A 6,000-nucleotide genomic window follows, 5' to 3' on the forward strand; every position below is an offset into this window, starting at 1 on the left:
TACAATCTGCTCCTCTATAACCTGTAGATAGGACACTATATACAATCTGCTCTATAACCTGTAGATAAGACACTATATACAATCTGCTCTTCTATAACCTGTAGATAGGACACTATATACAATCTGCTGCTCTATAACCTGTAGATAGGACACTATATACAATCTGCTCTATAACCTGTAGATAGGACACTATATACAATCTGCTCTTCTATAACCTGTAGATAGGACACTATATACAATCTGCTCTATAACCTGTAGATAGGACACTATATACAATCTGCTCTTCTATAACCTGTAGATAGGACACTATATACAATCTGCTCCTCTATAACCTGTAGATAGGACACTATATACAATCTGCTCTATAACCTGTAGATAGGACACTATATACAATCTCCTCCTCTATAACCTGTAGATAGGACACTATATACAATCTGCTCTATAACCTGTAGATAGGACACTATATACAATCTGCTCCTCTATAACCTGTAGATAGGACACTATATACAATCTGCTCCTCTATAACCTTTAGATAGGACACTATATACAATCTGCTCTATAACCTGTAGATAGGACACTATATACAATCTGCTCCTCTATAACCTGTAGATAGGACACTATATACAATCTGCTCTATAACCTGTAGATAGGACACTATATACAATCTGCTCCTCTATAACCTGTAGATAGGACACTATATACAAACTGCTCCTCTATAACCTATAGATAGGACACTATATACAATCTGCTCCTCTATAACCTGTAGATAGGACACTATATACAATCTGCTCCTCTATAACCTGTAGATAGGACACTATATACAATCTGCTCTATAACCTGTAGATAGGACACTATATACAATCTCCTCCTCTATAACCTGTAGATAGGACACTATATACAATCTGCTCTATAACCTGTAGATAGGACACTATATACAATCTGCTCTATAACCTGTAGCTAGGACACTATATACAATCTGCTCCTCTATAACCTGTAGATAGGACACTATATACAATCTGCTCTATAACCTGTAGATAGGACACTATATACAATCTGCTCCTCTATAACCTTGTAGATAGGACACTATATACAATCTGCTCCTCTATAACCTGTAGATAGGACACTATATACAATCTGCTCCTCTATAACCTGTAGATAGGACACTATATACAATCTGCTCCTCTATAACCTGTAGATAGGACACTATATACAATCTGCTCCTCTATAACCTGTAGATAGGACATTATATACAATCTGCTCCTCTATAACCTGTAGATAGGACACTATATACAATCTGCTCCTCTATAACCTGTAGATAGGACACTATATACAATCTGCTCCTCTATAACCTGTAGATAGGACACTATATACAATCTGCTGCTCTATAACCTGTAGATAGGACACTATATACAATCTGCTCTATAACCTGTAGATAGGACACTATATACAATCTGCTCTATAACCTGTAGATAGGACACTATATACAATCTCCTCCTCTATAACCTGTAGATAGGACACTATATACAATCTGCTCTATATCCTATAGATAGGACACTATATACAATCTGCTCCTCTATAACCTGTAGATAGGACACTATATACAATCTGCTCCTCTATAACCTGTAGATAGGACACTATATACAATCTGCTCTATAACCTGTAGATAGGACACTATATACAATCTCCTCCTCTATAACCTGTAGATAAGACACTATATACAATCTGCTCTATAACCTGTAGATAGGACACTATATACAATCTGCTCTATAACCTGTAGCTAGGACACTATATACAATCTGCTCCTCTATAACCTGTAGATAGGACACTATATACAATCTGCTCTATAACCTGTAGATAGGACACTATATACAATCTGCTCTATAACCTGTAGATAGGACACTATATACAATCTGCTCCTCTATAACCTGTAGATAGGACACTATATACAATCTGCTCCTCTATAACCTGTAGATAGGACACTATATACAATCTGCTCCTCTATAACCTGTAGATAGGACACTATATACAATCTGCTCCTCTATAACCTGTAGATAGGACACTATATACAATCTGCTCCTCTATAACCTGTAGATAGGACACTATATACAATCTGCTCCTCTATAACCTATAGATAGGACACTATATACAATCTGCTCCTCTATAACCTGTAGATAGGACACTATATACAATCTGCTCTATAACCTGTAGATAAGACACTATATACAATCTGCTCTTCTATAACCTGTAGATAGGACACTATATACAATCTGCTGCTCTATAACCTGTAGATAGGACACTATATACAATCTGCTCTATAACCTGTAGATAGGACACTATATACAATCTGCTCTTCTATAACCTGTAGATAGGACACTATATACAATCTGCTCTATAACCTGTAGATAGGACACTATATACAATCTGCTCTTCTATAACCTGTAGATAGGACACTATATACAATCTGCTCCTCTATAACCTGTAGATAGGACACTATATACAATCTGCTCTATAACCTGTAGATAGGACACTATATACAATCTCTCCTCTATAACCTGTAGATAGGACACTATATACAATCTGCTCTATAACCTGTAGATAGGACACTATATACAATCTGCTCCTCTATAACCTGTAGATAGGACACTATATACAATCTGCTCCTCTATAACCTGTAGATAGGACACTATATACAATCTGCTCCTCTATAACCTTTAGATAGGACACTATATACAATCTGCTCTATAACCTGTAGATAGGACACTATATACAATCTGCTCCTCTATAACCTGTAGATAGGACACTATATACAATCTGCTCTATAACCTGTAGATAGGACACTATATACAATCTGCTCCTCTATAACCTGTAGATAGGACACTATATACAATCTGCTCCTCTATAACCTATAGATAGGACACTATATACAATCTGCTCCTCTATAACCTGTAGATAGGACACTATATACAATCTGCTCCTCTATAACCTGTAGATAGGACACTATATACAATCTGCTCTATAACCTGTAGATAGGACACTATATACAATCTCCTCCTCTATAACCTGTAGATAGGACACTATATACAATCTGCTCTATAACCTGTAGATAGGACACTATATACAATCTGCTCTATAACCTGTAGCTAGGACACTATATACAATCTGCTCCTCTATAACCTGTAGATAGGACACTATATACAATCTGCTCCTCTATAACCTGTAGATAGGACACTAAATACAATCTGCTCTATAACCTGTAGCTAGGACACTATATACAATCTGCTCCTCTATAACCTGTAGATAGGACACTATATACAATCTGCTCCTCTATAACCTGTAGATAGGACACTATATACAATCTGCTCTATAACCTGTAGATAGGACACTATATACAATCTGCTCCTCTATAACCTGTAGATAGGACACTATATACAATCTGCTCCTCTATAACCTGTAGATAGGACACTATATACAATCTGCTCCTCTATAACCTGTAGATAGGACACTATATACAATCTGCTCCTCTATAACCTGTAGATAGGACACTATATACAATCTGCTCTCTATAACCTGTAGATAGGACATTATATACAATCTGCTCCTCTATAACCTATAGATAGGACACTATATACAATCTGCTCCTCTATAACCTGTAGATAGGACACTATATACAATCTGCTCTATAACCTGTAGATAAGACAATATATACAATCTGCTCCTTCTATAACCTGTAGATAGGACACTATATACAATCTGCTGCTCTATAACCTGTAGATAGGACACTATATACAATCTGCTCTATAACCTGTAGATAGGACACTATATACAATCTGCTCCTCTATAACCTGTAGATAGGACACTATATACAATCTGCTCCTCTATAACCTGTAGATAGGACATTATATACAATCTGCTCCTCTATAACCTATAGATAGGACACTATATACAATCTGCTCCTCTATAACCTGTAGATAGGACACTATATACAATCTGCTCTATAACCTGTAGATAAGACACTATATACAATCTGCTCCTCTATAACCTGTAGATAGGACACTATATACAATCTGCTCCTCTATAACCTGTAGATAGGACACTATATACAATCTGCTGCTCTATAACCTGTAGATAGGACACTATATACAATCTGCTCCTCTATAACCTGTAGATAGGACACTATATACAATCTGCTGCTCTATAACCTGTAGATAGGACACTATATACAATCTGCTCTATAACCTGTAGATAGGACACTATATACAATCTGCTCCTCTATAACCTGTAGATAGGACACTATATACAATCTGCTCTATAACCTGTAGATAGGACACTATATACAATCTGCTCCTCTATAACCTGTAGATAGGACACTATATACAATCTGCTCTCTATAACCTGTAGATAGGACACTATATACAATCTGCTCTCTATAACCTATAGATAGGACACTATATACAATCTGCTCCTCTATAACCTGTAGATAGGACACTATATACAATCTGCTCTATAACCTGTAGATAGGACACTATATACAATCTGCTCTCTATAACCTGTAGATAGGACACTATATACAATCTGCTGCTCTATAACCTGTAGATAGGACACTATATACAATCTGCTCTATAACCTGTAGATAGGACACTATATACAATCTGCTCTTCTATAACCTGTAGATAGGACACTATATACAATCTGCTCTATAACCTGTAGATAGGACACTATATACAATCTGCTCTCTATAACCTGTAGATAGGACACTATATACAATCTGCTCCTCTATAACCTGTAGATAGGACACTATATACAATCTGCTCTATAACCTGTAGATAGGACACTATATACAATCTGCTCCTCTATAACCTGTAGATAGGACACTATATACAATCTGCTCTATAACCTGTAGATAGGACACTATATACAATCTGCTCCTCTATAACCTGTAGATAGGACACTATATACAATCTGCTCCTCTATAACCTTTAGATAGGACACTATATACAATCTGCTCTATAACCTGTAGATAGGACACTATATACAATCTGCTCCTCTATAACCTGTAGATAGGACACTATATACAATCTGCTCTATAACCTGTAAGATAGGACACTATATACAATCTGCTCCTCTATAACCTGTAGATAGGACACTATATACAATCTGCTCCTCTATAACCTGTAGATAGGACACTATATACAATCTGATCCTCTATAACCTGTAGATAGGACACTATATACAATCTGCTCCTCTATAACCTGTAGATAGGACACTATATACAATCTGCTCTATAACCTGTAGATAGGACACTATATACAATCTCCTCCTCTATAACCTGTAGATAGGACACTATATACAATCTGCTCTATAACCTGTAGATAGGACACTATATACAATCTCTCCTCTATAACCTGTAGATAGGACACTATATACAATCTGCTCTATAACCTGTAGATAGGACACTATATACAATCTGCTCCTCTATAACCTGTAGATAGGACACTATATACAATCTGCTCTCTATAACCTGTAGATAGGACACTATATACAATCTGCTCTATAACCTGTAGATAGGACACTATATACAATCTGCTCCTCTATAACCTGTAGATAGGACACTATATACAATCTGCTCTATAACCTGTAGATAGGACACTATATACAATCTGCTCCTCTATAACCTGTAGATAGGACACTATATACAAACTGCTCCTCTATAACCTGTAGATAGGACACTATATACAATCTGCTCCTCTATAACCTGTAGATAGGACACTATATACAATCTGCTCCTCTATAACCTGTAGATAGGACACTATATACAATCTGCTCCTCTATAACCTGTAGATAGGACACTATATACAATCTGCTCCTCTATAACCTGTAGATAGGACACTATATACAATCTGCTCCTCTATAACCTGTAGATAGGACACTATATACAATCTGCTCTATAACCTGTAATAAGACAATATATACAATCTGCTCTTCTATAACCTGTAGATAGCA

At 36.2% G+C, this 6,000-nt stretch overlaps 1 protein-coding gene across 1 annotated transcript in view; it reads left to right on the plus strand.

Annotated features, from left to right (window-relative positions):
- CASR (calcium sensing receptor) overlaps positions 1 to 6,000 on the plus strand; it is a 121,877-nt gene that overhangs the window by 22,258 nt on the left and 93,619 nt on the right. The gene's annotated exons all lie outside the window — the stretch shown is intronic.

This window comes from Leptodactylus fuscus, chromosome 2 (genome assembly GCF_031893055.1).
Source record: "Leptodactylus fuscus isolate aLepFus1 chromosome 2, aLepFus1.hap2, whole genome shotgun sequence".
Classification (NCBI taxonomy): domain Eukaryota; kingdom Metazoa; phylum Chordata; class Amphibia; order Anura; family Leptodactylidae; genus Leptodactylus; species Leptodactylus fuscus.